Source organism: Phoenix dactylifera, chromosome 10, assembly GCF_051530095.1.
Source record: "Phoenix dactylifera cultivar Ajwa chromosome 10, Ajwa_hap1_PhDact_Kaust_v1.1, whole genome shotgun sequence".
In the NCBI taxonomy this organism is placed as follows: domain Eukaryota; kingdom Viridiplantae; phylum Streptophyta; class Magnoliopsida; order Arecales; family Arecaceae; genus Phoenix; species Phoenix dactylifera.
In genome coordinates, this window is record NC_143199.1 from 1,502,501 (window position 1) to 1,515,000 (window position 12,500).

A 12,500-nucleotide genomic window follows, 5' to 3' on the forward strand; every position below is an offset into this window, starting at 1 on the left:
GGAGATTGTTGAGTTCTGATTTTTGGGAGTTTGAGGGGCTGTTGTCTCAAGGTTTTTGAGTCCTAAAACAGAGGGTTAACAGGAGATGGAGTCCCCCCATTATAGCAACCAAGATAGGAGGTTAGAAGCCCTTGAAGTTAGTTCAGCCAACCTTAACCGCGCATTGGAAACCTTGTCCAATACTATGGCTGCAAATATGGCTGAAATAAGGAGAGAAAACAATGCCAACATGGAGAGGTTGGAAAGGAGGATGCTAGAGAGGGAACATAAGAGGGTGCAAGAGGAAGTGCCTAGGTCGCATGCCGCACGGCAGGGCCGGGCAAGGTATGAGAGCGATGCCATTAGTGTTCAGGGTACACATCATGTAGATCATGACATTAGGCACCATGGGCGAATGGGAGGAAGGATTGAAGCCGAAGGCTTAGTGTTTGAGAGGTGGCTTGATGATGAGCGGGTTAGTAATGGCCATAACAATCATGATGAGGCCGATAGTGAACCCGAAGAACGCCCCTTCCATGCTCAAAGGCCTTATGGCCGGAGAGAACCCATGGCAAGGAGAGGAAGAAACATGCGGGGTAATGACTTTGGAGATGATGACTATAAGGGTCCACGGCCTAGAGGAGAAGGGCTTAGGAAACCCAAAATTGACTTCCCAAAGTTTGGTGGAGGAGACCCGTATGAGTGGCTTGACAAGGCGGATCAGTACTTTGACGTTTATGACATCCCACGGGCTGATCGGGTGACCCTAGCCAGTTTTCACTTAGAGGGTAGGGCTAGCCGATGGTGGAGGTGGATCCGGGCCTTGTATGAGAAAGAAGGGAGAAGGTTGGGGTGGACGGCCTTTATGGATGAATTCATGAAACAATGGGGACCATCCCCCGTTGTCAATCATCATGGTCAACTTGCCAAACTTAAACAAGAAGGCAAAGTCCAGACCTACATCGATGAGTTCCGGCAATTACAAACTATGGTCAGCGGATGGTCCGACGAAGCCTTGCTTGGTACCTTCATCGACGGCCTCAAACCATGGCTAGCCAAGGAGATCAAACTCAAACAACCAACACGGCTACAAGAGGCAATGCGCATGGCGGAGATCCTAGACCAAAGCTACAACCCGGAACGACGTCCAACCAAGGATGGTGCCATCAGCAAGTTCACCAAACCACAACCATCCAAGGTAAATTTCAGATCCAAAGAGATAACTTCAACAGGTTCCAAAAATCAGCAAAGGGAGGTAAAGAAGTTGTCACGTGATGAGCTGCAAGACTACATAAAAAAGGGTCTATGTTTCAAGTGCGGTGAAAAGTGGAGCCGGGAGCATCGTTGTAAGACCGGCCAAGTCTACGTCCTTGATGCAAGCAGCGACGAAGAGCCCGCTGCATCTGAAAATTCAGATAGCAGCAGCGAGGAGGAAGATCACCCCGAAGAGACCGAACCATGTGCAGAAAATCAGCAAGCCGAATTGTCACTCAATGCACTTTGCGGCGCACCAAAACCCTCGACAATGAGGCTCATGGCTTGGATCGGCAAGCATGAAGTCTCCTTGTTAGTGGACAGCGGCTCTTCTCACAATTTCATCAACTCAGCAATCGTACGCAAGGTTGGACTCAAAGGTACATCGGTTTCACCGTTTGACGTAAAAATTGCTAGTGGTGAAAAATTACTATGTGCTGAAATTGTTAATAATGTAAAGATGAATGTACAAGGGGTGAGAGTTAAAGCCGATCTACATGTACTTCAGTTAGTCGGCTTAGACATTGTATTGGGAAATGCATGGTTACGCAGTCTAGGCCGGGTGGTGACCGACTTCGACGCGATGACCATGGAGTTTAAACTTGGTGGCCGAAAGAGGACATGGACGGCCTTGAGCAGCAAGGAAGTACGGCCTTGCGAGGCCAACATGATAGAAAAACTTTGCAAAGGAGGGGCTAGCTGCTTTGCCGTTGTTATGGCTAGCCCGAACCAAGAAGGTCCTCTCCAAGCTGATGCAGAAATTCAGCAGCAGCAGCAAGCACTTGAGGGGCTGCCACCACCAATCCGGAGGGTGTTAGAGGCTCATCAAAGTGTCCTCCAGAAGCCTACTTCCCTCCCGCCACAACGAGACTTTGATCATCCAATTCGGATGAAAGATGAGGCTGCTGCAGTCAATGTTCCACCATACAGGTACGCACACTTTCAAAAGGGAGAAATTGAGCGTCAAGTTGATGAAATGCTTAGCCAGGGGCTGATCCGACATAGCTCGAGTCCCTTCTCCTCACCCGTCCTATTGGTGAGAAAGAAGGATGGCTCATGGAGGTTCTGCACCGACTACCGAGCTCTTAATGAAGCAACCATCAAAGACCGTTTTCCGATCCCTACGGTGGACGAGATGCTCGATGAATTGCATGGTGCCAAGTTCTTCACCAAATTGGACTTACGAGCCGGCTACCATCAAATCAGAATGAAAGAGGAGGATGTGCACAAGACGGCCTTCAGGACACATTCCGGCCACTACGAGTACTTGGTGATGCCATTCGGTCTATGCAATGCGCCATCAACATTCCAAGCGGCCATGAACGAAATTTTCAGACCCCACTTGCGAAGGTTTGTCTTAGTATTTTTTGATGACATCTTGATATATTCCAGATCCATGGACGAGCACCTTGAGCACTTGGAGATTGTTCTACGCACCTTGGAGGAGCACCACTTTCACATCAAGCCTTCAAAGTGTGCATTCGCACAAGCGGAGCTCGAGTACTTGGGCCACATAATTTCAGCCGAAGGAGTTCGTGTGGATCAGCGAAAAATTCAGGCCATGCTCGATTGGCCATGGCCGAAGGATATCACAGCCCTAAGAGGATTTTTGGGGCTAACAGGCTACTACCGACGATTCGTAAAGGATTATGGGCTGATTGCAAAGCCACTAACCACCATGCTGAAGAAAGGAGGTTTCATGTGGACCATTCAAGCACGCAAGGCATTTGAAGACCTCAAGGAAGCTATGACACAAACACCGGTACTTGCCTTGCCCGACTTTTCCAAACCGTTCGAGGTCTACACCGACGCTAGTGGCGAAGGTATAGGTGCTGTTTTGGTGCAGGAACGACGACCCTTGGCCTTTATTTCCAAAGCATTAGGGCCAAGAAAGAAGGCTTGGAGCACCTACGCAAGAGAATTGTTGGCGGTTGTACATGCGGTGAAGATTTGGAGGCCATACCTTCTCGGCCGGCGCTTCACCATCATCACAGACCAGCAAGCCCTCCGCCATCTACTTCAACAGAAGATAGTGACTCCCGAGCAGCAAAAATTTCTTGTCAAATTGCTGGGATTCGAGTACGACATCATCTATCAACCCGGCAAAGAAAACAAGGTGGCTGACGCGTTGTCGCGAAGGGAGAACGACCAGATGTTGTGGGTGGCTGAAGACATGGATGAGCCGCAGAATTTTGCAGCAATCAGCGGCGTTGATTGGAGGATTTGGGACCGAGTTCGTGAAGCATCAAAGCTTGACGCCCGAGCACAAGAAATCCAAGAGAAACTTGATGCAGCGGCTACGGGTGTTGCAGAATTTAAGGTGCGTGATGGTCTGATTTTTTACAAGGGAAATATCTATGTCCCCGACGTCCCCGACTTGAGAAGAAACATCTTAGACCACTTCCACAACAGCAAGGAAGGTGGCCATTCAGGATGGCTTCGCACCTATCTTCGTGTGAAGCACTTTTTCTATTGGGAAGGGTTGAAGCGCGACGTCAAAACCTTGGTGGCCGAGTGCGAGACATGCCAGAAGACCAAATATGATCCACGGGCACCCACCGGACTGCTGCAACCACTTCCCATTCCGAACATGATATGGGAGGATCTGACCATGGACTTCATCGAGGGTCTACCAGCAAGCAAAGGCTACGAAGTGATCCTAGTGGTGGTTGATCGGCTAAGTAAGTATGCACACTTCATACCTCTTAAACATCCTTACACAGCCAAGTCAGTTGCACATGCATTCGTGGAGACCATTGTTCGACTCCATGGAGTACCAAGGAGCATCGTCACCGACCGAGATCGAGTCTTCATGAGTACTTTCTGGAAGGAGCTGTTCACCTTGCAAGGAAGCAAACTGAAAGCCAGTTCCTCTTACCACCCGCAGACGGACGGACAAACAGAGATAGTCAACAGGACCTTGGGGCAATACTTGCGCTGCTTCTGCCATGAGCAACAATCACGATGGGAAGCTTTCATACCCTGGGCTGAATTCTGGTATAATACTTCCTACCACTCATCCATTAAATTGAGTCCTTTTGAACTTGTGTATGGGAGGCCCCCTCCACTACTGACTACATATGAGAGAGGCACGGCCCGAAGTGAGGAAGTTGAACAAGAATTAATGACAAGAGACGAAGTCCTAGCAAATGCAAAAAGAGAGCTTCAGAAGGCACAAGAAAGAATGAAGAGGTACTATGACCAAGGTCGCCGAGAAGTTGTCTTCAACCCTGGCCAGTATGTCTACTTAAAGCTGAAGCCCTACCAACAGAAATCATTAAAAGACAAGTTCAGCCGCAAGCTATCTCAAAAATTTTATGGACCGTTCAGAATCATAGAACGCATCGGAGAGGTTGCCTACCGACTGGAGTTACCCGCCTCATCTCATCTGCATCCAGTCTTCCATGTGTCGTTGCTCAAAGAGAAGGTTGGTGACCCGACATTAGTTGCACCGGACCTTCCCATATTCAACGAAGAGGGTCGACTACTTCTACAACCAGTTGAAGCTCTCAAGTACCGCATATGGAGACGAGGCCGAGAACGACGCAAAATCTGGCAAGTCTTGATTCAGTGGGGCGGCTTGCCCAAGGAAGATGCTATGTGGGAGGACTATGACGAGGTCTCTCAGAGGTACCCTAACTTCATCCTTGAGGGCAAGGATGTTCTTCAAGGGAGGAGGAATGTTGAGGACCCCCGCAAGCCACGCCGCAAGAGGAGCAACAGTCGCACACCAACTGAGGGCCAAAGTAGCCATGCCAACCAAAGAGGGCCATCGGACCACAAGGAGGCCAACGGAGGGTCAAGCCAAGGCCAACTACTTTGCTTGGAAAGCCTTGGCCAACCACCTTCATACGGCCGAGCACGCCCAACCTCGGCCAAGCCAAACATGTGCCCATGCATGCCCAAGCCATGGCCAAGCATGCCCAACCTTGGCCGAACCCGCCGCGCGCACCGCCCCGCCGAAGCCAAGCCACAGCCCAATCCTGCCATTGCTACAGTGCAGCGAGGTTCTTGGCCAAGAACCTCGCATGCTACAGTGCTACAGTGCCCGCGCCCAGCCCCGCCCGCGCGCCCAGGCCCGCGCCCAGCCCCGCCCGCGCGCCCAGGCCCGCGCCCAGCCCCGCCCGCGCGCCTGCCCGCCCGTGCGCCCAGCAGGCCGACCGCCCGCGCCCGCCCGCGCGCCAGCCAGCGCGCCCGCGCCCGCCCGCGCGCCCGCCCGCGCGCCCGCCAGCGCGCCCGCCCGCGCGCCCGCCCGCGCGCCCGCGCCCGCCCGCGCGCCCGCGCCCGCCCGCGCGCCCGCCCGCGCGCCCGCGCCCGCCCGCGCGCCCGCCCGCGCGCCTGCGCCCGCCCGCCTGCGCCCGCCCGTGCGCCAGCCGACCGCGCCCGCCCGTGCGCCAGCGCCCACGCGCGCGCCCGTGCGCGCCCGCCCGCCTGGCGCGCGCCCAGTCCCAGTCCCGCCCGGACTGGGACACGCCCAGCCGGGACGCGCGACCCGGTCAACCGGGACTCGCGTCCCGTGCGTCCGGTCCGCGGAACTCAAGCATATCCACCCTCCATCCCTCTCCATCCAAGGGCCAAGAAGCAAGCCAAAGTTCAGCCGTGGGAGGGCCCTTCTTGGGTGATCTTTAGCCATCCATATCATGCCAATCAACGGAGGAGAAGCCTTGGAGCCATAGTGCCATGTTTTGTCTAGGGCTTAGGGTATAAAAAGAGATGTAAAGGGGCCATTGGAGGCTATGAAGAGTTCTTTTGAGAGTCATGGTTATGTCGGCCGTAAGGCTTGGGCGGCGTTTGTGCCGAGTTCGGTCTTAGATCTTGTGTTCTAGGACTTGGGCTAGTGGTAGATACATCAATCTCCACTAGATTGGGCTAGGAAGAGATCTCTTCAATCTCTTTCTAGATTTCCTTTGCTTTCTTTTCTATTGTTCTTCGTTCTTCAAGTTAGTGGAATACAAATCAAGTTTTCTTCATTGTTGATCTCTTTCATTGAGTTAATCCACCGGCGTTACCTACAATCGGTCCACCATCAAAGGATTTTGGAGGCGCACGCGAGGAGCGCAAGGAAAAGAGGCTTGGTGAGGGGCTTTGGACCGTGAGCCCCCATCAGCGCGGCCGGGGCGTCGGCGCGGGCGCGCGCGGCCGTGGCCTGGGCGCGGCGCGGCCGGGGCCTGGGCGGGCGCGGCGCGGCCGGGGCCTGGGCGGGCGCGGCGCGGCCGGGGCCTGGGCGCGGCCGTGGCCTGGGCGCGGGCGCGCGCGCCAGGCGCGCAGCACGGCCGTGGCCTGGGCGCGGGCGCGCGCGGCCGCGTGCGGCTGGGGCTCATGGGCGCGGCTTGGGCCGCGCATGGGCATGCCATGGCTTTGGCACGCTGGGCACCGTCTTGGCCGACCTTGGAGGCACTTGGCCAAGCATTGGAGGCCTTGGCTTGGCCTAGGCTTGGCCAAGTGTGAATGGGCTTGGCCTATTGCGAAGAGTCACGGCAAAGGTTCGACCGAAGCTCGCGGCGCCTCGGACGGAGCCGGGCCGCTCCCGCCTTTGCCGCGGCGCACGGGCGCCGCCGCCGTCCGGCCGTCGCGGCGGCCGCGCACGGCACTTCGGCTTCCTCCGTCGGCCCTCCCGGGACGCGCGACCCGTGCGACCGGGACGCGCATCCCGTGCGACCGGGACGCATGTCCGGGCGGTTCCCGTTTGCAACGCTCCTCGGTACTTTGGAACGCTTGGGGTGGGCTTTGGGCGGATGCCCCGCTGGGGTGGTAGGGAGGGGGGGCTGCTGCCGCCGCGGCGGGCCTTCCGCTCCACTCCGCACAAGCCCGCCGTGGGCACTCGCTGCGGGCGTGCCCGGCACCGTTCGTCCTCGAGGGATTCGGCCCGTCGGCTCGCTCGGATGGGCCATGCGCAGCGGGCCCACGACGGAGCCGGCACGCTCCTTCTGCTGGCGCGGCGCTCGGTCTACGCCTCCGGCCGGCCGTTGCGGCGGCCGTGCACGGCGCTTCGGATCGGTCGGCCCGTCGTCCCGTCCCTGACGAAGTTTTCGCGGCCGCGCGCGCGCGGAGTTGGATCGGCCTTACTTGGTCCGATCCTTCGCCCTCGCATGTTGCGTGGGCCCGGTCCCGTCCCGTTCGGTGAAATCTTTGTCCGCTCTGGTGCGTCCCTGTGGGTTCCTTTGTCGGTTTTGCGGGTTCGGCCGGGCCTTCCGTGCCGGCCCGTCGGCTCGCTCGGATGGGCCCCGCGGAGTTGGCCCACGACGGAGCCGGCACGCTCCTTCCGCTGGTGCGGCGCTCGGTCTATTCCTTCGGTCGGCCCTTGCGGCGGCCGTGCGCGGTGCTTCGGATCGGTCGGCCGGTCTTCCCATCCCTCATGAAGTGTTCGCGGCCGCGCGCGCGCGGAGTTGGATCGGCCTTACTTGGTCCGATCCTTCGCCCTCGCATGTTCCGTGGGCTCGGTCCCGTCCTGTTCGGTGAAATCTTTGTCCGCTCTGGTGCGTCCCTGTGGGTTCCTTTGTCGGTTTTGCGGGTTCGGCCGGGCCTTCCGCGCCGGCCCGTCGGCTCGCTCGGATGGGCCCCGCGGAGTTGGCCCACGACGGAGCCGGCACGCTCCTTCCGCTGGTGCGGCTCTCGGTCTACGCCTCCAGCCGGCCCTTGTGGCGGCCGTGCGCGGCGCTTCGGTTCGGTCGGCCGGTCTTCCTGTCCCTCACGAAGTGCTCGCGGCCGCGCGCGCGCGGAGTTGGATCGGCCTTACTTGGTCCGATCCGTCGCCATCGCATGTTGCGTGGGCTCGGTCCCGTCTCGGTGAAATCTTGGGCCGCTTTGGTGCGTCCCTGTGGGTTCCTTTGTCGGTTTTGCGGGCTCGGCGCCGGGCCTTCCGCGCCGGTCCGTCGGCTCGCTCGGACGGACCGTGCGCAGGTGGTCCCCGACGGAGCCGGCACGCTCCTTCCGCTGGCGCGGCGCTCGGTCTATGCCTCCGGCCGGCCCTCGCGGCGGCCGTGCGCGGCGCTTCGGTTCGGTCGGCCGGTCGTCCCGTCCCTCACGAAGTTCCTGCGGCCGCGCGTGCGTGGAGCGGGATCGGCCTTACTTGGTCGGATCCGTCGCCCTCGCCTGTTGCGGGGGCTCGGTCCCGTCCCGTTCGGTGAAAGCTTTGCCCGCTCTGGTGCGTCCCCGTGGGTTCCTTTGTCGGTTTTGCGGCCTTGGCGGCGGGCCTTCCGTGTCGGCCCGTCGTGGGCCCGCTGCGCGTCCGTGCGCGGTGCTTCGGATCGGTAGGCCCGTCGTCTGGGTCCCTTACGAAGCTTTGCGCGACCGCTCCTTTGTCGCCGGTCCCCTGTTAGGGCTGACCGAGCCCTCCGTTCGCCCCCTGGCCCGTCGCATGGGCCCCCGGCGCCTCCGCGGCGCCCCACCGAAAACTGTCACGACGCGCATCCAGCGCCGACGAGGTCGCAGGTTACGTGCGGCAGCCGGGGGGCTAGGCCGAGCGGCGGCGGGCCCGCCCACGGACGGGCGCGGGGAGGAGCGCAGCCGGCACGCGGCGCGGAGCGGCGGCGGCATGCCGCCGGGCGGCCGTCGGCTCAACCGTGCCCGAGTCCCGCGGGCACCGCGTCGCCCGGCCGGCGCGAGCGGCGGCGGGCCCGCCCGCGGACGGGCGCGGGGAGGAGCGCAGCCGGCACGCGGCGCGGAGCGGCGGCGGCATGCCGCCGGGCGGCCGACGGCTCAACCATGCCCGAGTCCCGCGGGCACCGCGTCGCCCGGCCGGCGCGAGCGGCGGCGGGCCCGCCCGCGGACGGGCGCGGGGAGGAGCGCAGCCGGCACGCGGCGCGGAGCGGCGGCGGCATGCCGCCGGGCGGCCGACGGCTCAACCATGCCCGAGTCCCGCGGGCACCGCGTCGCCCGGCCGGCGCGAGCGCACGAGGGCGGGAGGCAACCGGGCGGCGCCTGCGGAACCGGATGCGACGGCCGGCGCGGCACGGCCCCGACGGGTCCGCACCGAAGACCAGCGCGGTGCGGATCGACCGCTGATGAGGTCAGAGGTTACGTGCGGCAGCCGGCCGGCTGGCCCGAGCGGCGGCCGGCACGCGACGGGGATCGAGCGGCCCCGACGGCTTGCAGCCGGGCGGCCGACGGCTAGGCCGTACCGGAGTCCCGCGGTCGTTCGGGCGAAGGGGCGCATGCTGCGGGAAAGGCCTGCGGCGGCGAACCGTCCGCCCGGCCGGCCAAGCCTTCCGCGGCGGCGCGCACGTGGCGGCGCGGCCGAGATGACCGAGCGAAGCCCCGGCGATGGGCGGCGCGCACGTGTCCGTGCGGCCGAGATGACCGAGCGAAGCCCGGGCGGCGCCCGCCGTGCGCCCTGCCGGATCGCGCCTTCCGCCGGCGCGCAACGCCGGTCCCGCGTTCCGGCCGCGGGAGAGGCCTGCGTCGGCGAACCGTCCGCCCCGCCGGCCGAACCTTCCGCGGCTGCGCGCACGTGTCCGTGCGGCCGAGATGACCGAGCGAAGCCCCGGCGACGGGCGGCGCCCGCCGTGCGCCCCGGCGGATTGCGCGGCCCGCCGGCGCGCAACGCCGGGCCCACGTTCCGGCTGCGGGAAAGGCCTGCGGCGGCGAACCGTCCGCCCCGCCGGCCGAACCTTGCGCGGCGGCGCTTACGTGTCCGTGCGGCAGAGATGACCGAGCAAGCTCCGGCGATGGGCGGCGCCCTCCGTGCGCCCCGCCGGATCGCCTGCGAGCGGCGAGCGTCCGGGCGGGCCCCTTTCGCAACTTCCCTCGGTACTCTAAACACCCCTTGCCTCTCGGTCTTCCCCCCGACCCTCTCGGTATTTGCTCGGATATGTGCATGCATCGTCCCTCGTCGCCTTCGGTTATCCTCCCCGGGGTGGGCTTTGCGCCGACGCGCCAACGGGGTGGTAGGGGGGCTGCAGCCGCGGCCGCCGCGTTTCGCCATCCGCGCGTGCGCCGCCGGATCCGAGTGGAGGTCGCGGGCGACTCGTCGATGCTTGTACTAGGGGCGCATGCCGGCAGCCCCCCGCGGGGTGCGGGACCCCCGATCGGCGTGCGAGGGACGGGCGTCCGGGCGGGCCCCGTTTCCAACTTCCCTCGGAACATTAAAACCCCCCGACCCCCTCGGTCTTCGCTCCGGCCCTATCGCTATTGCTCGGATATGTGCATCCACCGTCCCTCGTTGCCTTCGGTTATCTACCCCAGGGTGGGCCTTGCGCCGATGCCCCGATGGGGTGGCAGGGGTGGGGCTGCCGCGGCCGGCGCGTTTCGGCATCCGCGCTTGGGGGCTCGGACCCGAGTGGAGGTCGCGGGCGGCTCGTCGATGCCTGCACCGGGAGCGCATGCCGGCAGCCCCCCGCGGGGCGCCGGACCCCCGATCGGCGTGCGATGGACGGGGGGAGGGGCGGGCCCGGTTTGCAAATTCCCTCGGTACTTTAAAATCTCACGGCCCTGTCGGTGCTCCCTCCGGCCCTATCGCCACTGCTCGGATATGTGCATCCACCGTCCCTCGTTGCCTTCGGTTATCTACCCCGCGGTGGGCTTTGCGCCGATGCCCCGATGGGGTGGCAGGGGGGCACGCTCTAGGCCGTGCCACGGGGCGCGGGCGCCGGCGCCGTACGTCCCTCGCGGCGGCCGTGAGCGGCACCTCGGCTTGCTCGGTCTGTCCTCCCGGGACGCGCGACCCGTGCGACCGGGACGCGCATCCCGTGCGACCGGGACGCGTGTCCGGGCCGTTCCCGTTTGCAACGCTCCTCGGTACTTTGGAACGCTTGGGGTGGGCTTTGGGCGGATGCCCCGCCGGGGTGGTAGGGAGGGGGGGCGGCTGCTGCCGCGGCGGGACTTCCGCTCCACTCCGCACAAGTCCGTCGCCTCGCGGCGGGCGCGCCCGGCACCGTTCGTCCCCGAGGGAGCCGGCACGCGCCCGCCGAGGCCCCGGCGCATGGGCGCCGCCGCCGGCCGTCCGCGCGGCGGCCGTGCGCCGGCTTCCTCCGTCGGCCCTCCCGGGATGCGCGACCCGTGCGACCGGGACGCGCATCCCGTGAGACCGGGACGCGTGTCCGGGCCGTTCCCGTTTGCAACGCTCCTCGGTACTTTGGAACGCTTGGGGTGGGCCTTGGGCGGATGCCCCGCCGGGGTGGTAGGGAGGGGGGGCTGCTGCTGCCGCGGCGGGACTTCCGCTCCACTCCGCACAAGTCCGTCGCCTCGCGGCGGGCGCGCCCGGCACCGTTCGTCCCCGAGGGAGCCGGCACGCGCCCGCCGAGGCCCCGGCGCATGGGCGCCGCCGCCGGCCGTCCGCGCGGCGGCCGTGCGCCGGCTTCCTCCGTCGGCCCTCCCGGGATGCGCGACCCATGCGACCGGGACGCGCATCCCGTGAGACCGGGACGCGTGTCCGGGCCGTTCCCGTTTGCAACGCTCCTCGGTACTTTGGAACGCTTGGGGTGGGCCTTGGGCGGATGCCCCGCCGGGGTGGTAGGGAGGGGGGGCTGCTGCTGCCGCGGCGGGACTTCCGCTCCACTCCGCACAAGTCCGTCGCCTCGCGGCGGGCGGGCCCGGCACCGTTCGTCCCCGAGGGAGCCGGCCCGCGCCCGCCGAGGCCCCGGCGCATGGGCGCCCCCGCCGGCCGTCCGCGCGGCGGCCGTGCGCCGGCTTCCTCCGTCGGCCCTCCCGGGACGCGCGACCCGTGCGACCGGGACGCGTGTCCGGGCGGTTCCCGTTTGCAACGCTCCTCGGTACTTTGGAACGCTTGGGGTGGGCTTTGGGCGGATGCCCCGTCGGGGTGGTAGGGAGGGGGGGCTGGCGCCGCCGCGGCGGGCCTTCCGCCCCCCTCCGCACAAGTCCGTTGCCTCGCGGCGGTCGTGCCCGGCACCGTTCGTCCCCGACGGAGCCGTCGCGCGCCCGACGACTTTCCGGCGCACGGGCGCCGCCGCCGGCCGTCCGTGCGCGGCGGCCGTGCGCCACTTCGGCTTCGTCCGTCGGCCCTCCCGGGACGCGCGACCCGTGCGACCGGGACGCGCATCCCGTGCGACCGGGTCGCGTGTCCGGGCCGTTCCCGTTTGCAACGCTCCTCGGTACTTTGGAACGCTTGGGGTGGGCTTTGGGCGGATGCCCCGCCGGGGTGGTAGGGAGGGGGGGTCTGCTGCCGCCGCGGCGGGCCTTCCGCTCCACTCCGCACAGGACCGTTGCCTCGCGGCGGACTTGCCCGGCACATTTCGTCCCCGACGGAGCCGGCACGCGCCTGCCGACTTCCCGGCGCACGGGCGCTGCCTTCGGCCGTCCGTGCCCGGCGG